Source organism: Tamandua tetradactyla, chromosome 3 (genome assembly GCF_023851605.1).
Source record: "Tamandua tetradactyla isolate mTamTet1 chromosome 3, mTamTet1.pri, whole genome shotgun sequence".
Classification (NCBI taxonomy): Eukaryota; Metazoa; Chordata; class Mammalia; order Pilosa; family Myrmecophagidae; genus Tamandua; species Tamandua tetradactyla.
Genome location: NC_135329.1, coordinates 75,285,536 through 75,308,946, shown reverse-complemented (window position 1 = coordinate 75,308,946; position 23,411 = coordinate 75,285,536). Strand labels below are relative to the sequence as shown.

Here is a 23,411-nt window from a genome sequence, read left to right as displayed (position 1 = left end):
AATCACATACGGATAACCATTTCATTGTTGTTAATTACATTCACAATGTTTTGGTACCATAATCATCAACCACTACCAAAACATTTCCCAGCTTTCAAATAAGAACTTTGTATGTTTTAAGTCTTAATTTCCCATTCTCTACACCCATCAATACCATGGTAAACTACAGCAAAGATTCTGAATATGAGTTTCTTATGTTAAATATTTTAAATCACCAAGATTGTACAATACTTGTTCTTTTGTTTTTGGCTTATTTCACTCAATGTCTTCAAGGTTCATCCCATTTGTCACATGTATCAGGACTTCATTCCTTTTTATGGCAGAACAGTATTCCATTGTGGTATTCTATAATACTGCATTTTACTTACATATCCATCAGTTGGTTTGAAGCTGTTATGTACCCCCAAGAGAAGCTCATGTTCTTTTTTTATTAATTAAAAAAATTAACAAACAAAACATTAAGATATCATTCCATTCTACATATACAATCAGTAATTCTTAATATCATCACATTGTTGCATATTCATCATTTCTTAGAACATTTGCATTGATTTAGAAAAAGAAATAAAAAGACAACAGAAAAAGAAATAAAATGATAACAGAGGAAAAAAGATTATACATACCATACCTCTTACCCCTCACTTTCATTTACCACTAGCATTTCACACTAAATTTATTTTAACATTTGTTCCCCCTATTACTTATTTTTATTCCATATGTTCTACTCTTCTGTTGATATGGTAGCTAAAGGGAGCATCAGACATAAGGTTTTCACATTCACAGAGTCTCATTGTGAAACCTATATCATTGTTCAATCACCATCAAGAAACATGGCTACTGGAACACAGCTCTACATTTTCAGGCAATTCCCTCCAGCCTCTCCACTACATCTTGAACAACAAGGTGATAACTACTTAATGCATAAGAATAACCTCCAGGATAACCTCTCAACTCTGTTTGGAATCTCTCAGCCATTGACACTTAGAAGGCCATGTTCTTTTAATCCATCCCTGTGGGTGTAGCCCTATTTTTGGTAGGATTTTGACTACAATATTTCAATTGAGGTGTCGAACCCAATTCAAGGTGGGTCTTAATCTTTTACTGCAGTCCTTTATAGGGATAAAAGAGGAAAGAAAAACACTTGCAGAGAGCTTACAGAGGGAAAATATCTCCAGATATGCAGAGCAGAACAACAGATGCTGAGAGAGAAACCGGTTGGATTCAGAAGTGGAAAACTGTAGAGCCCAGGAGTGAAGGACCAGCAGATGTCAGACACATGCCTACCCATGTGACAGAGGTGTCCCAGATGCTGGCCTTTCTTCAGAGTCCAGGTATCTTAATGCCTTAATTGGGGTATTTTCATGGCCTACAACTATAAATTCACTGATAGATCCTAATTGTAAAGCATAGTTTTGATATATTGCATTCTTCCAGCTTTTTAAACCAAAATACCACCCAAGCTGTCTTTTGGGTTATACTTGCATGGTATGTTTTATTTTGTTTTACCATACTTTCAATCACAACCTACTTGATTCTTTGAAATTAAACTGTGTCTCTTTGAGAGAACATATAATTGGGTAATGCATTTCTATCCAATCTGCCAATGTTTGCCTTTTGGCTAGAGAGTTTAATTCATTTATATTAAAAATCACTACTGATATTTCAGGATTTTTTCTGACATTTTGTTATTAAACTCTGTAAATCTTTTTAGTAGTTTGAAGCTATTACACATTCCAGAAAAGGCCATGTTCTTTTAACCCATTCCTGTGGGTGAAGACCTATTATAAGTAGAATATTTGATTTGGTTATTTCATGTTGACATGTGATCCACCTCATTCAAGACAGACCTTAATCCTCTTTATCAGTGTCCTCTACAAAAGAATAAAACAAATACAGAAGTTAAGAGAGAAAATTCAGAGAAACACCCACAGAAGTTTAGAGAAAAAGCCACAGATGGAGAAATCAGAAACTGAAGCAATTAAATCCATGAGAGAAAGATCAGCAAATCTCACTATCTTGCCTGGCTACCTGACAGAGGAGCCCAATATCAAGGTGACTTGTCTACAGAGATGACTTAATTGGGATCTTTTCATGGACTTAAAATTGGAAATGTGTAAGTTAATAAATCGCCAATGTAAAAGGAAATCCATTTTTCATATATTGATTTTATCAGCTTCAGAACCAAAATAATCTTATGTCATTTTTCCCTTCACTTCTATTAATGGCTAATTTTATAGTGATCAGATTTCCTGTGATGTTACACATTTAGTGCCTTCTATTTTTTGTTTGGACATATTTCTCATCTATTTTCTTTGTACTTACTGTATGCTCACCAAAATGTAAGGTTTAGGAGGTGAAAGAGAAAGGAGGCAGGCCAAAAAATCCTTACAGTGAGTGAGTTTATTCCTGCGCTCCCAGGCAGAGCTCACAAAACTCCAGGTAGGGAGTTGTGAGCTTGCTGCTGGGTCCTGGTGTGGGTGGTTTTTAAGCAAGGGAGTTAGGTGATGTCTAGAAGGGGCAGCACATTTTACACAGCTCGATTCATGGTGACCTTCCCTGTTCCCCTGACCTAAAACTTACCATGAGGTTAAAATCTAACATCCTAAATATACAACAATCATATATTGTTTGATACCAACTTAACTTCACTAGCATGCAATAATATTTCTGTATACCTCTTTATATACCTCTTTAACTTTTTTACTTATCTCATAAACTACCATTTTCTGCACTCCTTTCTACTTGTATCTTTGTACAGTATATGTTCAAAATTATGGATTTGTAATTACTTTTATGCATTTATGTTTAAGTACTGTAGGGTGGAAGTAGAGCATCAAACAATGCAATATAATAAAACTGTCATTTAAAATTATTCACAAGGTTAACTTTACTGCAGATCCTTATTTCTTTATGCTGGTTTGAAACATTCTAGTTTTCTTTACTTTAAGTCTGAAGAACTCTCTTTAATGTTCCTTGTAGAGAAGGTCCAGTGGTGTTTAACTCCCTCAGCTTTTGCTTATCTTAATCTCCCCCCATTTTTGAAAGAGAGTACTGCAGGATATAAAATTATTGGCTGGTAGTTGTTTTTATAAAAAAAACCCCACAAGTTCCAACACCACCAGAATAAAGAAAGTCATCTATTCCTCCATTTAGAAATAATTTTTTAAAACCCACAAACTCCATTTTTTAAAAAGAACAGAGATAAGGCATGGACTTCAGTATTCTCCCTGTGCACTGAACCCATGGATTCTTACAGGCCAGTTCTGCAACTCTGCTTCCAACAAGAAGGCTCACTGATCTTTTTGTGAGGAAACTTAGAATGACAGCAAGGAAGCATGGAGTTTCAATATATAATAATCATCTACAAGACAATCTGCATTTCAAACATCCAAACAAAAAAAAACAGTTCAATTCTTATTTCTCCCACATATTTGTACTATAAATTGAGTCAAGATTTAGAAACATGATTATATCCTCAAATCCCAATGGACAAGGAGAAAATTAAAGCCAGAAAGTAGCAGTGGGACAATACTGGATAGATGATGGTTGGAAAGAAGTCAAAGTAAAAAAGACATACAAATCCAGAGGGCATCTTTAGAGGCTAGGCACAAAAATATTTCAGTCTCAAAATCACTTTCTTGTAGAATTCCAGGGCTTCAGAGAAAAAAAGTAAACTAAAAGGTGGTAGCCAGAAACACACATATATACATTATATATATGGTACATAGAATATTTTCAACAGAAGAAAAAGGCGCTTAAAAAATTTCTTCCAAGAAAAAAAGATAAAAGATAACAATTAAATGAGCATGAATATCAAAGTTTGGTAAAAGAAGAAGTGATGAGAAGGACTGGGCCCAGTTACAAAACTGAAAGAAGGATGAAAAGGCCATTGTGGTTGGGTTTGCTTTTTATACACTTCAAAATAAAAACCAGATCACAGTATTCAAATGAAAGCTTAAGTGAAGGCAGACATTTTCCTCAACTCCCCAGGGTTGAAAGGTCTAGTCACTCTCACCAGGCCTCTGGCCATTTTCAAATGCCTCACAGTGGGAAAACAGTAGCTGAATCAGTCTTCCATCCCTCTGCAAAGATTAGAGGGTAAGTAGCTGAGTCCATCTCCCCATCTTCAGGGGAAAGGAGAGTGGAACACACAACAGTATCAAAGGAGTGATGGGGTCAGGTTGGTTTTCATCTCCAGATAGGATGAGAAAGGGCCCTTGGTGGGGTGGGGGCTGGAGGTGGGAGGACAAATGAGCCTGAAGCTTGCTGCCATCACCCTATTCCATCAAGGGCAATGACTTATGTATACTTATGCATGGGGAGTGAGGAGGGGGTGGTGGTGGTGAAGGGAGGATGAATAGGGAAGGACAAGGGAAGGGATGCTGTGGCCCTCAGCTGACCATCTCCCTGTCTGTCATCTCCCAGCACCCCAGGTTGAGTACCTTGAGGCAGGACAGCTGAGTAATGCATTCCAGGCCACACTTGGTGATTTTTCCAGCCACACAGGTTGATGGTGGTAAGTGGGCTCAGGTGCTCAGCAGTCAGCTCCGGGCCTTTGTCCCTGATGTGCTCACCATGTTGGATGTTGACCAGCCTCTGTATCTGTCACACCATACAGTTGATGCCATCTTCACTGATGTGGCAGGGAAAGAGGGAGAGGGACTTGAGCCCGTCCAGCCCCTGAGCTATGAAGGCCATGTTCCAGTCCCCCACCTTGTCACAGAAGGACACATCCAGGCTTGATAGGTGCAGGTTACCCCTAGCCAGAGGCATGGTGCCTGTATCACTTATGTCACAATGGTGCAGGTTAAGGCTGTGTAGTCTGTCCATACATGACAGGTGCAGGAGGTCTGTGCCCAAAATGCCTGCGCAGAAGCTGTGGTTGAAGAGCCTCAGGCCCGATGGCCCACAAGAGACATGCTTTAAGGAAAGATCGGTGAGTTGCTGGCAGTCTTGCAGTGTGAGCTCTTCCAAGCACAGGGAGCCGTCGGCCGCACTGCGCGTCATGCTGCAGGTGTTCCATGCTCATGTTCGACTGGTGGCCGCAGCTGAGGAGGTGAGGCTCTTGAGGCATAGCAGACCCCAGGCAATGGGCAAAAGGCCAGTGTTGGTGTTGTGGCTACAGCCACCCAAGCTCCAGCACCTCCAGACCCCTGAGGTACTGGGCAATGCGGGCCAGGCTGCTGTCGGTGATCTACTTGCAGAGGCTCAGGTTGAGGGCACTCAAGGAGCTGATATCCTGCATCAAGCGTGGCCCAGCCAGTTGCCAGTAAGGCTGTAGCAGCCACAGAGATTGCGACTTTGGATGCCGCGGATCACGTAGCTGAGGCTGCAACCCGGTGGATGCCCGAGGCCTGCAGGCTGAAGAACAGCGACAGGTTGGCTCAGAGCAGATGCAGCTTGGCCTTCACACTCCCCACACCAACTTGTGGTAGGCGGCCCATGTGCACCGCTGCGCTGCATGCCCTCCCGGAAGTCCAGGTGACCGAAGAGCATGACCAGCAGCTCGGGGAAACGGCAGGAGATGTGGGTCTCCACCCTCCTCCACACACCCTCCGCGGCATGGATGGGAGGAGGTGCGAGCCCCTCCATGGGCCCAATGGACGGCCTCCCGCCTTGCAGCTATGGCCGCTGCCTCCGCTCCTCCTCCTGCTCTGTCCTTCCCTCCAGCCTGCCTGCTTGCTGGCGTAGCCCCCCTGCCCTCCAGCCTTCCTGGGCTCCATGCGGTCCTCACATCCGGGGTGGTGAAGGCACCCCCTCTTGACTCTCGGAGCCCAGCCGGGACCGCCGCCGCCGCCGCCTTTGAACTAACCAGGCGGTGTTCCAGCCGTGCTGCCTGCCTCGCGACCCCCACGCCCCCTACCGCGTCTCCCACCCCCTGCGCTGCCCATCGGCTCGGCGGGAGGTTGAGGGGACCCTGGAGGTGGGCCAGAGACTTCCTGTTGCCTCACCTCCCAGGTGAGGCCTGCCTACTCCGCCGCTCAGGTACGGTCCCGGAGGCCTGAGTTCCTCCTCCCCTGCCTCTGGGGCTCTTGGCAACCGCCTCCGGTACCACGGACGCCTTGGCTGGAGCATGGCTTGTTGCAGACCGAGGGCAAGCAGGCCGGCCGGGCATTTTCAATTGTACTAATTTTTAACACGTTACCTTTGTTACAGTTGATGAAAGTTTATTAAACTAGTTCCGTCATCCATTACTTACATCCAGTGTAATTTTCCCCATATACTACTATTATTACCACCTTGTATTGATATCATATATTTGTTACTACCCATAAAAGAACACTCGTATATTTGCCCTGGTAATTGCAGTCCATCATCTACAGTAGGGTTCACCATGCAGTCCAGCCTTATGCTTTAGCTTTTAATTTTTTGTTATAGTAAAACCCAAACTTTCCTCTTTTACACAAATTCACATACATAGTTCAGTGCTGTTGATGACATTTATAAAAATGTACTACCATCACATCACCCATTCCAAAATTTTGTCAAAAAACTATTTAAAGTCTGTATAAATTAAGCATCAACTTGCCATTCTCAAACATCAATCTATTTTCTGGTAACTCATATTCTAGATTCTAACACTATGAGCTTGTTTATTACAACTGGTTCATAACAGTGAAATAAAATATTTGTACTTTGTGTCTGGCTTATTTCACTCAGAATAATATGTCTTTGGGTCTATGGTTAGTTTCTTGTAAACAGCATATATTTGGATCATACTTTTAAAAATCAATTCTGCCAGTCTATGTCTTCTGATTGGGGAGTTTAATCCATTAACATTCAATGTTATTACTTCAAAGTTAGTACTCATCTCAACCATTTTATCCTTTGGTTTTTGTATCATATCCTATTTTTGTCTCTCTTTTTACCCTTTTAGTTACCCTTACTCATAACCTTCATTTCTATACTTTACTCCAAGCCTCTCTCTGCTTTGTCTCTTCCTTTCAGGCTACAGAACTTCCAATATTCCTGTAAGGCAGGACTCCTTGTTATTGCAATTTTATAATACACATAGTCTATAATCATCCAAAGTGAAAAATTAGTGGTTCAAAGTGCCATCATATTGTTGTGCATTTATCACCATAATCAATATTTGAACATTTTCATTAAATACATACATACATATACATATAAGAATACTAATACAATGAAAAAGAACACCCAAAACATCCTATACCTTTTATCCCCCCTATTAATTATTTGTTTTTGTCCTTTTTTTATCCTTATTTTTTTACTCATGTTTCCATACACTGGTTAAAGGCAGTGTTACACATAAGGTTTTCATAATCACACAGTCACAAATAAAGCTATGTAGTTATATAGTTGTCTTAAAAAATCAGGGCTACTGGATTACAGTTCAACAGTTTTAGGTATTTCCTCCTAGATTTTCTAATCCACTAAAAACTAAAATGAGATATCTATATAATGCAAATTAATAACTCATATGTTGACCTCTCAACTTTATTTGAAATCTTTCAGCCACTGAACCTTTCTTTTGTTTCATTTCTCTTCCTTGTTTTGGCCAAGAAGATGGTCTCAATACCACAATGTCAGGGCCAGGCCCATGACCAGGAGTCATGTCCCACGTTGCCAGAGATCTACCCAAGGGAGTCATGTCCCACAGGGGGGAAAGCAGTAGGTTTACCTGCCACTTTGACGTTGAGAGTGAGCCACATCTGAGCAACAAAAGAGGTTCTCTGCAGTGACTTCGAGACATAATTTTAATTAGGCTTAGCTTCTTTTTTGCAGGAATAAGTTTTATAAAGGCAAGCCTCAGGATCGAGGATCTGACTAATCAAATTGGCAGTCCCCAATGATTACAAGAATATCAGGTCTTCCCCAGCTGGAGAAGTCCAGCTGTTTCCACAGTCCCTCAAGGGGACTTTGCAAAAACCTTTAAATCCTCCAAGCAGATTACTCTGAGATATATTAGACATCACATTACTCTGTACAAACCAGCAAGATCTCACTACTTTTACTTTTCCAAGGTTCCATGTAATTACGGTATCTAAATAAACTGACCATACAACTTAAATTAGAATTTTTATTTGGATTTATTGAATTTATAAACTGCTTTGGGTAGTATTGAGAACCTAAATATATTTATTCTTTCACAGAAGGGACATGGAATATCCTTCCATTTAGTTACGTCTTCATTAATTTATTTTAGCAGTTTTTAGTTGTTTGCTATATATAAGTCCAATACATGCTTTGTTAGATTTAGTCCTAGATACTTGATTCTTTAGTTGCTATTGTGAATGAATTTTTTTCTTGATTTATTTTTCTGATTGTTCATTACTTGTGTATAGAAACACTACTAATTTGAGGCTATTGATTTTGTACCATCTCACTTTGCTGAATTCATTTATTAGTTCTAGTAGTTTTCTTATGGACTTTTCAGGATTTTCTGTGTATAGGACCATATCATCTTTAAATAAAGGAGTTTTTACTTCTTCTTTTATAATTTGGATTTTAATTTTTTTTCCTTGCCTAATTTCTCTGGAAGATACTTACACTATAATTTTGAAAATCAGTGGTGACAGAGGACTTCTTTCTTTTGTTCTTGGTCCAGAGGGAAATATTTCAGTCTTTCACCACTAAGTAGGATGTTAGCTATAGACTGTTTATATATGTTCTTTATCGTGTTGAGGAAATGTCCTTTTATTTCTAGTGTTCTAAGTGTTTTTATCAGGAAAGGATGCTGTAATTTGTCAAATGCCTTTTTCTGCATCAACTGAGCTATTCATGTTATTTTTTTATTCATTCTGCCAATGTGATGTATTATATTAATTGATTCTGTTATATTAAATCAACCTGGCATGCAAGGAACAAATTCCACTTGAACATGGTATATAATTGCTTTAATATGCTGCTGGACTCAGGTTTCTAATATTTTCTTGAAGATTCCTGCATCTGTGCTCATAAGAGATATTAGTCTGTAGTTTTATTTTCTTGTGGTATCTTTATCTGGCTTTGGTATGAGAGTAATTTTGGCCTAATGGAATGAATTAGGGAGTGTTTTACACTATTCAATTTTTGAAAGCATTTGAGCAGAATTGGAGTTAAGTCTTCTTGGAATATTTGACAGAATTCCCCTGTAATCCATCTTGTCCTAGGCTTTTGCTTGTTGAGAGGTCTTTGATTACTGATTCAATATCTTCACCAGTAATAGATTTGCTAAGATTTTCTGTTTATTCTTGCTCAGCATAGGCAGTTTGTGAGATTCTCAGAATTTATCCATTCAGTTTAGGATATCTAATTTATTGCTATACAGTTGTTCATGGTATCCTCTGAGGATACTTTTTATTTCAGTATGGTTAGCAGTAATGTCTCTCTTTCCATTTCTGATTCTTTACTTATATCCTCTCTCACTTTTTTTGTCAGTTTCAATAAATGTTGATCAATCTTATTGATCCTGTTAGAGAATTAATGTTTGAATTTTTGATCACTCTGTTTTTTTCTTTTTTATTTCATTTATCACCACTTAATTCTTTATTTCCTTTCTTCTGCTTGTTTAGTTTAATTTGTGCTTCTTTTTACAGTTCTTGCCTATTGTTAGGCAATTGTGGCTCTCAAAAATACTCTGACTTTTAGAAATTTGTATAGTTTCTCTGATCTTCAATTTCCTCCTGTTTAAAATTATTTAAATATATTTAGCAATCCTGAGAATGAAATTTACTTGTGGCAAAATAACTAGTAAAAAACTTCTCATATAATAAAAATTCATGTTATATATATATCATATATTATCTTATGCTATGTGTTTCCAACACTGTGATGTATAAGACATTTAATTTTGTTTCCAAGAGGATGATTCTTTGAAAGCAAAGTGGCCTGACAAATGGATATGATAAAAACTAATTTCTCTGTGACTGAATTTGTGTTCCTCAGCCTCTCCCTCCAACCAAAGATCCAGGTCACTCTTTTTATTATGTCCTTGTTATTTTATTTATTGACTGTAGCTAGTAATATTATCACCATCACTACTATCAAGATAAAACCTCATTTTCATACCCCCATGTACTTCTTTCTCACTAATTTATCCTTTTTGGACGTCTGCTACACATCCACCAATGTCCCACAAATGCTGTCCAACATGGTGGGGAAAGAGAAGGCCGTTTCATTCTTTGGCTGTGCTACTCAGATGTACTTTTCCCTCTCCTTTGGAATTATCAAATGTGTCCTCCTTGGTGTTATGGCTTATGACCGATATGTAGCCATTTGTCATTCTCTTCACTACACTGTCATTAATCGATCAAAGCTGTTGGACCTGTGTCCAACTGGCTGCATTTTCTTGGTTCATCAGCTTCCTTGGCTCCCTGGTGATCAATGTCCTCACCTTAAGTTTGCCATACTGTGGACCCAGTGTCCTGAATCACTTTTTCTGTGAGGTGCCTTCTGTCTTGAGGCTGGCCTGCACAGACACTTCATTTACTGAGATGGTTGTTGTTGCCTTCAGTATCATCATTGCCTTCATTCCCTTCCTCCTCATTCTTGTTTCTTATGCCCGAATCCTTCTGTCTATCCTCAGGATATGGTCAGTCTCTGGGAGGCACAAGGCACTGTCCACCTGTGTCTCCCATCTGACCGTGGTGGTTTTATTCTATGGAACTGCCATCTTCATGTATGTGAGACCACAATCAAAGTCTTCCTGTGCTGGGGGCAAGATAATTGCAGTTTTTCACACTGTAATCACACCCATGCTCAATCCCTTGATCTACAGCCTGAGGAACCAAGATGTGAAAGGAGCTATAAGGAGAGCTATTGCAAAACAGAGGCCACGAGGGCTGTAAACTGGACATGAAGGCTAAGTGACAATCTAAGATTATTCTATTCTGTGTATGAATGGAGAAAAGAATAAAATTGCTAGACTGTCAAAATCTGCCCCATATTAATGACACTGTAATAAAAGACAGAAAATTCTACCTAAAACTTCATCAAGGAAAATGTTTATGTTGTGGACACACAGCAGCCATAAAGTGACAAAATAAACCTCCTTCACTAAGTAGTTACTGTATTTTACTTATTGAGAAAATGTGGTTCTCTAAAATCATAGACCATCTTAAATTAGTCACATGAAATTTTATCAATAAAGAGAAAACATTTCACTCCTGTCTAGGGGATCTAATTCACTCTGATACAAGGAAACAAGAACAATTTCCAGCCCAGGTGCAGAACTTCAAATTAAAGTTTGTAGAACTCAACATTCTCCATCTTAATTTTGTAGTTTTTAAGTGTTTTACTTTCTGAGGCTGCTCCTGCAAATGCCATGGAATGTGTCTTCTGGAATTACTCTTTATTTTCACTGTTTGGATTTGGTTAGTTAATTGTAAGAACAATAATACAATGTCAAAAGATTTTAATATCATCACTGTCAGGGTACAAGATAGGAGAAACCGAATAAAATAAAAAAAACTTAATAAAAGGCCTATTAGATGTCACCATTATACATCGTACTGCAAGCTTTCCTAATGGGTATCATTTCCCTTGAAGTGAAAACAACATGTTTAGTATCTCAGTTAGTAATTATAAGGATTATAAAATGCTCAAGGGGAAGAAAGTCATAGTGAAAATAATTACACCTTATTGGTTCCACCTTTCCAGCAACATCTGAAATCTGAACTTCTTCTTTGATATCATATCCTAAGTAACCTCTCCTCTTCTATTCATTGACATTATGATGACTCTTCTAGCCCACTTGACCTTGCAGAAATTTAGCTCACAGCAGTCACCAGCAAGTGTGTGTATTTTTCAACAGGTGCTTTATGTATAATCCTGTTTAAATCCTGACTAATGAATCTAATCCAATCACCAGACTGAAGGTAGTCATAAATCCAGTTCATTATAAAAGATTCCCAAATCTCTTCCTTAATTCTGATCTCATCTTCTAAAATGCTGCACATTTCACTATTGTGTTAGATACTGGACTATGAAATAGCAATTAATTTTAATCCTACTGCTAATAGTTATCAACTAAGAGAACACAGGCATCCCCTTTAGTCATACATGTCTCCAGTTTCATCATTGTAAGAAAACTGAACTCACAATTCAGCCCTATTAGTCTCAGGTAGGGCACATCTATGCTCAATAGTTTCCCTGAAATCCAGAATTGAGACTAGTTTTTGGTAGTTCTCTAATAGAGCACAGCATGGTCATTCATTTTTTCAATGACTATATGTTGATCCCTTATTTTTCCCAGGACTTGGTCATAAAAATTGAACTTATCTCAAAGTCTCATAGTCTACTGAGGTAGTGATGGCATTAAGGTTTATATGATTTAGTTTTTGTCTTAGTGTGCCATGATTGCTGTACAAAAATACCACACACTAACTGCCTTAAACAATGGGAATTTACAGTCTCAGTTTTTGGAGGCTAGAAATCAAACATTAAGTCATGCATAGGATCCTGCTTTCTCTAAAGTCTGTTTGTAGCATTCTGATGGTGGCTGACCAGTAACCCATAATGCACTATCTGCCTCTGTCATATGTTTGTCTGTCATCCCTTCTCCTACTATGTCCAAATTTCTTTTGTTTGTAAGGACTCCAGTCATATTAGATAAAGGCCCATGGTAATTCACGTTGACCTCACCTTAAGTAAAACATATTTGAAGATCCTATTTACAAATGGGTTCACATCCACAGGACTTGGGGTTAGGACTTTAACAGGTTTTGGGGGTCAGGGTGTCATGCATGATTCCGTCCATAATAATGTTAGAGCAGAATTATGTATATAGTACTTCTCTGGCACAGATGAGAACTTCCATTTATCAAACCCTCAAGGTGTTTCAATAAATCACTTAGGTTGTTCATGTATTTTATCATATGAGTCAGGGCACTTTTGAGAATGAGAGATAGCACTATTCATAATCATTCCATAAAGATGGGCAAAAAAACCCCAGAATTTCCCTGGCAAGACCTCGCCCATCTTTATATGACATTACCTACCTCATCTTCTTCCTACTATAATTTCTGATCCATGCTTCAAAGTCAAATCAGATGCCTCCTCCTTTGTAAAGACTTCCCTGGTTTCAGGCCCTGAATGCCCTCCTAAGAAGAAGCACTGTCTTTCTACTGTAAGCACCCACAGTGTTTTTATGATTTTATGTTTCAGAATTCTTATTCACTGTGACATAAATTTTGACTTCATCTTATTTCCCTACAAAGGTAAACTTCATGAGGCTTAAACAAAGATTGCTTTAAAATTTTCACCCAAGACCACATAGCTTGAGAGTGGAGGAAGCAAATGGAACTTCAGCTTAATCTCACAGCTTCCCTTTTAAACATTCTGCATCTATTTTTTTCTCCCACAGCCCCTAATACAGTGTTCACCAATTCCTTGTTGATTAAAGAAAACACTAATGCACATGATTTTTGCAGAATATAATTCTGAATGTAATTGATGTGTTTACCTTTGTTATAATTTTATTGTTAGACTAAATTTTTAATGTATGAAAGTAAACTCTGGACTTTTCAAACAATAGACAGCTATTTGATTTGAGCAAACTAATAGGATAAATTCAGTATAAATGTGAGGGTTCATTTTATGGATGAAGATACTGAAGTACAAAAATGTTAAAGTATTTCTTTGGGATAAATGTTGGTAGGGCTGGGAGTGGGACAGACGTGATCCAATTTCCATCCCATTTTCCTTGCTGTTATAAATTGATGTGCATACTTCTACCACCAATTTCAGGGAAAGCAAAACATTTAGTTTCCCCACTTCATTGCATCACTTTGATGCATAATTATGGATAGTTGACATACAAATGAAGGAAAAATATTTAAAAAACTAGTATTTAATAAGCATTTTTTTATGTAGCAGATATTTTATACATTTGAAAAATGCCAAAAGGGAAGCATTATTATTGTTCTCATTTTATAGATGGAGAAACTGAGCTTTAAAGGGATTGAGTCACTTTCCAAAAGTCACACAGAAAATTGCAAAACCTGCTGAGAGTTCATTTCATTCTAGTCCAAAGATTGACTGTTTCTCCTAGTCATAGTGGAAAATTCAGGCCTTTTATTTAGAATAACAGATTAAGATTATTCTATCATTTAATGATGCCAAGCTTTTGACCTGTTTGAGCTTTAGTTTCATGATTTTCTCGCATGGTTGTTATAGAAACTTCATGAGATATAAAGTGCTTTGTTCATTGACTGGCACACAGAAGACAAATATGAAAAGTGGTTCTTTAACAGCAAGGTCACTAATTAGAGATGTAGAGATGGGACTCAAAGACAGATCTTCCTGATCCCAAGGCAACTGCTCTTTCAATTATAGTGTGTACTTGTTATTTTAGCTTCCTGGATGCTAAAACAAGTGTCATGCAAAGGATTGTCTTAAACAATGGGTATTCATTACCTGATGATTTTGAGACTAGGAGAGTCTAAAATTGAGGTATAAACAAGGTTATGTTTTCTCCAAGAAGTCTGTTGTGTTCTGGGGTGGGCTGCCAGTGAAACTTGTTCCTTGATTTTTCCATAACATAGTAATGTGCATGCCAATGTCTTCTCCCCTTCTTGTCTGTCTTCTATTGACTTCCAGTGCCAGGCTGCTTGCCATGGATTCTCTCTCCATCTGACCTGAACTCTGCTTATAAAGGTCTTAAGTAATCCAGGTTAAAATCCAACCTGATTTAGTTGGGTCACACCTCAACTAAACTGATATCTTGAAGAGATCTTATTTATAATGGACCACATCCCACAGAATGTGCATCAAGATAAAGATTATGCCCAAACCTCAGTGCACAACTCCATTGAAATCAGTCCACCCTCCTGGAAACTAAAAAGACATGTTTTTTCTATGTGAAAAATACATTCATTCCATCACAATATACCAAAAAGCTTTACGTCATTTCAGTAAAAATGAAAAGTACAAAGTCTCATCAAAATCAGTTATGGAAGTGGTCTATCCTAAGACAAGATTTCCTATGTTTAATGGACCTCTACAACCTAGATATCAAGTTATCTCCTTCCAATATACAACAGTGAGACAAGCATAGGGTAAACATGCCCATTCCAGATGGGAGAAATTGGAAGGTAAATAGGGGTCACAGGTTCCAAGCAAGTTTGAAAACCAGCAAGGAAAATCCTATTAAATTTCAAGGTCTAAGAGTCATCTATGGATTGATGTTTTGCCCTCCAGTCCAGATTAAGAGGCAGTCCCACTGCTTTCAAGTCCTTTCAGAGGGGCTATGCTCTCTCCAAACACCAGAGCACAGAGCCAACCTTCACTGAGTTTTGGGGTTGTAGCAGAGGCCTCTATGAATTCAGGGGCTCAATTACCATCAAATCTGAGCATTGCACATTCTCAGAACAATAGGATGCATTATCCACCTCCTCCAAAACAGGGGCAGACCCACCCTATCCACAGATATTGGAGAACATGCTCTCTTGGCCCAGAGAGATATTTTCAGTCCAGACTTTTGCTTCCATGGTTCTACCCTTGAAGTTATTTTATCTTTCAATTCATCCCTACTCTGTTCCTTTTACTCCAGACTGGCCTTGACTCTGCTTGCACAGATTTTTCAAAATTCTTGCTGGCTTTCTGTGTAGTCCAAGCAGATTCAAACCATTCAGGTAGAACTTTCCATATATCCCTCTGGAATAACTGTATTTACAATCTTGACTCCCATTGAAATGGCTGACTAGACCTGTGTTCAGTCATGCTCTGTTTAGCAAAAGGTTGTTCAGTCAAATGCTAAATGGAGTCTTGTCCTCTGGGGACCCATTTCCTTAAAATTTAGGGAGTTCTCAGACAGAGCTACTTTTGCTCTAGACTCAGTGCACACTGTCTGGTTAGGCTTAGAATTTTTCAAACCATCAATCTCTGGTTTCTTTGTGCTTAGGAGTTCACTTCTCATCTTAAGTGAACACAGGTCCAGTCAGCCATTTCAATGGGTAATATTTCTTAAAAAGCTACTTACATTTTCTATTTCCTTTTGTCATTCTTCTATCGCTTTCATTTACCTATGATAATAACACATTTTCATTTTCTTATTGAGGTTTTTCCCAATTACTTTTTTAAGAACATCTTTTACATCCTTGTTCTGCACATTGTGGATCAGGAGGTCAACATGGGGATGATAATAGTGTAGAATATAGACGTCCACTTGTCTTGGTCCAGGGAGTAGCTGGATGTTGACCTCAGGTACATAAACATGACTGCTCCATAGCAGAGGGTGATACCAATGAGGTGAGACCCACAGGGAGAGAAAACCTTAATGTGACCTTCCAACAGAGTGCATTCTGATGATGGTGATGAAGATGAAGGCATAGAGAATGAAGATGATAAGGATGGTGCTGAATTCAATGAAACCACACAGACTAAATAAAGAGTAAGCTCTCACTGATAATAGATGTCTGAACAAGAGAGGGCCAAGAGTGGTGCAATTTCACAGAAATGGTTGATGATATTGGAACCAAAGGAACTGAGGTTGAAGGTGAGGGAAGTATGGGCTACCAAATCACCAGACAAACCAGGTAAGAACCCAGCATGAGGGCCAAGCAGACCTGCTTGGATATGAGAGTGTTATAATGGAGGGGTAAACAGATGGCCACAGAACGGTCACAGGCCATGGCTGCCAGGGCATAGCATTCACCATCCATAAAACTTACAAGGAAAGCAAACTGGGTGGAACAGCTGGAAAAGGAGATGACTTTGCACTTACTTAGGAAGTCAGATAACATTCTGGGAACAATGGCCGAAGAGTAGCCCAGATCAACAAAGGAGAGTTTGCAGGGAAAAAAATGCATGGGTGTGCGAAGTTGCATGTCTGTTATGATCAGGATCATCATTCCAGCATTCCCCACCATGCTGACCAAGTAGACCACCAGGATGACTGCACAGAAGAGGATCTGCAGTTGAGGGTCCTGAATGATGCCCATAAAAATGAATTCAGTCACCACTGAGTGGTTTCCTTTATCCATCTCTTCAGTTTCATGGTTGCCTTGATTTGATTTATTGATCATGGTAGCTAAGTTCCCTATCACTATAAATAGTTAACTAAAGATAAAAAAAACAACCAGAGATATTGTAATAATTGTTTATAATTCTAAGTAAGTGAAGGCTTTGTTTGGGGTGGTTCTTAAAAATCCTGCCAGTAAAAAGATTCTGTGATCAGTAGGGCAATTCAAATGATTTTGGTGAAGGTGATGGTCATATGTCTTCTCCAGGTGCCCATTAAAAATGAAGTTATTATTGGGCATATAAAGTTAGGATTTTATAATATCCTTGGTGCTGTGAGGTCATTTATCACATGGCATCAGATGCTTGACCAGCTCTGTGCAATTATCCATTTTATTAATTAGTAAAGAAGGGTTATTTATGGCATTCTTTACTTCTTTCTAAAAGAAAACAATGATGAATTCAGATAATATATAAATGTTAACTCTCATTTCAGGTAGGTATAGAAAGGAAGCACAAAATGAATTTCAAAGTATAACACATTACACATCCATAGACAGAAAATGAAATACTTGCAGGAGAGGGTGAGAAATATATAAAAAAGATAATAATATTTTTTTAAAAAGTCAGGAATTGGGCAGGCCATGGTGGCTCAATGGCAGAGTTCTCACCTGCCATGCCAGAGACCCAGGCAAAAAAAAAAGCAGAAAAAAGAGGGACTTATTGAACACTAAGTACTTGCTAGACTTTTGTTAGACTTTTGTTGAGTGTTTTACAGGCACTGCACAATTTCATCCTCATGACAATGAGGTAAGTGTCATCATTACTCCCATTTCACATGTGAAAAATAAATGAAGGCTAGATATTAAGTAACCACCAAAGTTAATAGCCAATAAACCATAGAGTTGGTCTGTCAGACCCTAGAGTTCAATACACTTTATTGTGTTTCATGTAGACATGATTTTATGGTGGTCAAATTTTTATTTTTGTGTTTGCCTTTCCTTTCCTGCTTTGGCTATCATATGCGTGAACATGGAATCTTTTCTCTAGGTTTCCTTGATTTTTGCAAGAACTCAGTGGTCACACATGATGCATAATTAGTGTGAAGATGCAGTTGTGTCTTTGGGAACATTCAGTTGCCTAACCAATGGGTCTTTGTACAGATCAGCTAACAGATAAATTTAAAGGAGCCCTCATTCAGGAGAGAGTAGAGAAAGGGATGTCCATTGCTGTGGTCACAGAGGAGCATGTATTTCTTAAGTCTGTCTTCCCTTTTATGATTACCTGGCCCCACTGCAAGATGTCTTAGAGAGAAGTAGGGGAAAAATAACTTATAAATGAGTAGTACTTCATATCTAAATTTGAAGGGAGGAGTTAGACTATAATTGCTTTAAATAGTTTGCTGCTGCATACAAGAAAGTGGAGAAGGGGAATTCCAGAGAAGATGGCGGCTTAGTAAGACGCGCGGATCTTAGTTTCTCCTCCAGGACAGCTACTAGGGGAGTAGAAACGATACAGAACAGCTCCCAAAGCCACGACAGAGATAAAAAAGACAGCGTACCCTATCCTGGAACGGCTGGCGGGCTGAGAGAACGCACTCTGGTGAGATTGCCAAGGGGCGTGGGCTTCACCGGGTGGGGCGGCAAGTGGCCGGAGTCACTCCCTTCCCCCTTCCCGTGCTGGCTGGGAGATTTGGACAGGCAGTCCCATCAAAGCACAGCGGCTGGCACCCACACCACACGCGGCCCCCCGGACCAACTGAGAGAATTGGATTGGAAATCCCCAGGCAGCAGAGAACAGTGACAGGGGGGCCCTTCCAAACCCGTGACTCCCCAGGAACATGCACTCTCCCGGGCAGGCCGCTGCGGCTGATGCCCTCCCGCCACGCTTGGCACCCTGGGCCGACTAGAAAATTTGGACGGGCACTTTCCTGGGCGGCGGCGGCCAGCGACACTCCCCGCGTTCGGACCCAGGGCCGGCTGGCACTCTTCCAAGCCACTTCGGCTAGCAAACCTCCCGGACAGTGAAAGTTTTCCAAAGTTAAAGGACCCACAGCACCTTTTACTGGTGGGACCAGCAGACAAACGTGTGCCAAGAGCGCCACCTACTGGGCAGGATAAAAAAAACAGAACCCAGAGATTTCACAGAAAAATCTTACAACCATGTTGGGTCCGACACCCAGGGAAATCTGACTAAATGCCCAGATGCCAGCAGCAGAAGATAACTGGCCATGCTCAGAAGATTGAGAATATGGCCCAGTCAAAGGAACAAACCAATAGTTCAAATGAGATACAGGAGCTGAGACAACTAATGCTGAATATATGAACAGAAATGGAAAACCTCTTCAAAAATGAAATCAATAAATTGAGGGAGGACATGAAGAAGACATGGGCTGAACAAAAAGAAGAAATAGAAAAACTGAAAAAACAAATCACAGAACTTATGGAAGTGAAGGATAAAGTAGAAAAGATGGAAAAAACAATGGATATCGACAATGATAGATTTAAAGAGACAGAAGATAGAATTAGTGATTTGGAGGATGGAAAATCTGAATTCCAAAAAGAAACAGAAACTATAGGGAAAAGAATGGAAAAATTTGAACAGGGTATCAGGGAACTCAAGGACAATATGAACCGCACAAATATACGTGTTGTGGGTGTCCCAGAAGGAGAAGAGAAGGGAAAAGGAGGAGAAAAACTAATGGAAGAAATTATCACTGAAAATTTCCCAACTCTTATGAAAGACCTAAAATTACAGATCCAAGAAGTGCAGCGCACCCCAAAGAGATAAGATCCAAATAGGCGTTCTCCAAGACACTTACTAGTTAGAATGTCAGAGGTCAAAGAGAAAGAGAGGATTTTGAAAGCAGCAAGAGAAAAACAATCCATCACATACAAGGGAAACCCAATAAGACTATGTGTAGATTTCTCAACAGAAACCATGGAAGCTAGAAGACAGTGGGATGATATATTTAAATTACTAAAACAGAAAAACTGCCAACCAAGACTTCCATATCCAGCAAAATTATCCTTCAAAAATGAGGGAGAAATTAAAATATTCTCAGACAAAAAGTCACTGAGAGAATTTGTGACCAAGAGACCAGCTCTGCAAGAAATACTAAAGGGAGCACTAGAGTCAGATACAAAAAGACAGAAGAGAGAGGTATGGAGAAGAGTGTAGAAAGAAGGAAAATCAGATATGATATATATAATACAAAAGGCAAAAAGTTAGAGGAAAATATTATCCAAACAGTAATAACACTAAATGATAATGGACTGAATTCCCCAAACAAAAGACATAGGTTGGCAGAATGGATTAAAAAACAGGATTCTTCTATATGCTGTCTACAGGAAACACATCTTAGACCCAAAGATAAACAAAGGTTGAAAGTGAAAGGTTGGGAAAAGATATTGCATGCAAATAACAACCAGAAAAGAGCAGGAGTGGCTACACTAATATCCAAAAATTAGATTTCAAATGTAAAGCAGTTAAAAGAGACAAAGAAGGACACTATATACTAATAAAAAGAACAATTAAACAAGAAGACATAGCAATCATAAATATTTATGCACCAAACCAGAATGCCCCAAAATACGTGAGGAATACACTGCAAACACTGAAAAGGGAAATAGACACATATACCATAATAGTTGGAGACTTCAATTCACCACTCTCATCAATGGACAGAACACCTAGACAGAGGATCAATAAAGAAATAGAGAATCTGAATATTACTATAAACGAGCTAGACTTAACAGACATTTATAGGACATTACATCCCACAACAGCAGGATACACCTTTTTCTCAAGTGCTCATGGATCATTCTCAAAGATAGACCATACGCTGGGTCACAAAGCATGACTTAACAAATTTAAAAAGATTGAAATGATACACAACACTTTCTCGGATCATAAAGGAATGAAGTTGGAAATCAATAATAGGCGGGGTGCCAGAAAATTCACAAATACATGGAGGCTCAACAACACACTCTTAAACAACGAGTGGGTCAAAGGAGCAATTGCTAGAGAAATTAGTAATACCTCGAGGCGAATGAAAATGAAAACACAACATATCAAAACTTATGGGAGGCAGCAAAGGCAGTTCTAAGAGGGAAATTTATTGCCCTAAATGCCTATATCAGAAAAGAAGAAAAGGCAAAAATGCAGGAATTAACTATCCATTTGGAAGAACTGGAGAAAGAACAGCAAACTAATCCCAAAGAAAGCAAAAGGAAGGAAATAACAAAGATTAGAATAGAAATAAATGAAATTGAAAACATGAAAACAATAGAGAAAATCAATAAGGCCAGAAGTTGGTTCTATGAGAAAATCAATAAGATTGATGGGCCCTTATCAAGATTGACAAAAAGAAGAAGAGAGAGGATGCAAATAAATAAGATCAGAAATGGAAGAAGAGACATAACTACTGACCTCACAGAAATAAAGGAGGCAATAACAGGATACTATGAACAACTTTATGCTAATAAATACAATTTAGAGAAAATGGACGGGTTCCTGGAAAGACATGAACAACCAACTTTGACTCAAGAAGACATAGATGACCTCAACAAACCAATCGCAAGTAAAGAAATTGAGCTAGTCATTCAAAAGCTTCCTAAAAAGAAAAGTCCAGGACCAGACGGCTTCACATGTGAATTCTATCAAACATTCCAGAAAGAATTAGTACCAACTCTCCTCAAACTGTTCAAAAAAATCGAAGCAGAGGGAAAACTACCTAATTCGTTCTATGAAGCCAGCATCACCCTCATACCAAAACCAGGCAAAGATATTACAAAAAAAGAAAACTACAGGCCAATCTCTCTAATGAATATAGATGCAAAAATCCTCAATAAAATTCTAGCAAATTGTATCCAACAACACATTAAAAGAATTACACATCATGACCAAGTAGGATTCATCCCAGGTATGCAAGGAGGGTTCAACATAAGAAAATCAATCAATGTAATACACCATATCAACAAATCAAAGCAGAAAAATCACATGATCATCTCAATTGATGCAGAGAAGGCATTTGACAAGATTCAACATCCTTTCCTGTTGAAAACATTTCAAAGGATAGGAATACAAGGGAACTTCCTTAAAATGATAGAGGGAATATATGAAAAACCCACAGCTAATATCATCCTCAATGGGGAAAAATTGAAAACTTCCCCCTAAGATCAGGAACAAGACAAGGATGTCAACTATCACCACTATTATTCAACATTGTGTTGGAGGTTCTAGCCAGAGCAATTAGACAAGAAAAAGAAATACAAGGCATCAAAATTGGAAAGGAAGAAGTAAAACTATCACTGTTTGCAGACGATATGATACTATACGTCGAAAACCTGGAAAAATCCACAACAAAGCTACTAGAGCTAATAAATGAATACAGCAAAGTAGCAGGTTAAAAGATCAACATTCAAAAATCTGTAGCATTTCTATACACTAGTAATGAACAAGCTGAGGGGGAAATCAAGAAACGAATCCCATTTACAATTGCAACTAAAAGAATAAATACCTAGGAATAAATTTAACTAAAGAGACAAAAAACCTATATAAAAAAACTACAAAAAACTGCTAAAAGAAATCACAGAAGACCTAAATAGATGGAAGGGCATACCGTGTTCATGGATTGGAAGACTAAATATAGTTAAGATGTCAGTCCTACCTAAATTGATTTACAGATTCAATGCAATACCAATCAAAATCCCAACAACTTATTTTTCAGAAATAGAAAAACCAGTAAGCAAATTTATCTGGTAGGGCAGGGTGCCCCGAATTGCTAAAAACATCTTGAGGAAAAAAAACGAAGCTGGAGGTCTTGCACTGCCTGACTTTAAGGCATATTATGAAGCCACAGTGGTCAAAACAGCATGGTATTGGCATAAAGATAGATATATCGACCAATGGAATCGAATATAGTGCTCAGATATAGACCCTCTCATCTATGGACATTTGATCTTTGATAAGGCAGTCAAGCCAACTCACCTGGGACAGAACAGTCTCTTCAATAAATGGTGCCTAGAGAACTGGATATCCATATGCAAAAGAATGAAAGAAGACCCATATCTCACACCCTACACAAAAGTTAACTTAAAATGGATCAAAGATCTAAACATTAGGTCTGACCATAAAACAGTTAGAGGAAAATATAGGGAGATATCTTATGAATCTTACAATTGGGGGCAGTTTTATGGACCTTAAACCTAAAGCAAGAGCACTGAAGTAGGAAATAAATAAATGGGAACTCCTCAAAATTGAACACTTTTGTGCATCAAAGAACTTCCTACACAATGGGAATCAATATTTGGAAACGACATATCAGATAAAGGTCTAGTATCCAGAATTTATAATGAGATTGTTCAACTCAACAACAAAAAGAAAGCCAACCCAATTACAAAATGGGAAAATGACTTGAATAGACACCTTTCAGAGGAGGAAATACAAATGGCCAAAAGACACATGAAGATATGCTCAATGTCCCTGGCCATTAGAGAAATGCA

The 23,411-nt window shown here is 38.7% G+C and overlaps 3 pseudogenes; 1 reads left to right on the top strand and 2 right to left on the bottom strand.

Moving 5' to 3' along the window:
- Positions 1 to 3,900: 3,900 nt before the first annotated feature.
- Positions 3,901 to 5,592, bottom strand: LOC143675640 (F-box/LRR-repeat protein 14-like; annotated as a pseudogene).
- Positions 5,593 to 9,841: 4,249 nt separating this feature from the next.
- On the top strand, positions 9,842 to 10,793 carry LOC143675639 (olfactory receptor 2B8-like; annotated as a pseudogene).
- Positions 10,794 to 15,964: 5,171 nt separating this feature from the next.
- Positions 15,965 to 16,928, bottom strand: LOC143675638 (olfactory receptor 5AR1-like; annotated as a pseudogene).
- Between the last annotated feature and the right edge of the window lie 6,483 nt (positions 16,929 to 23,411).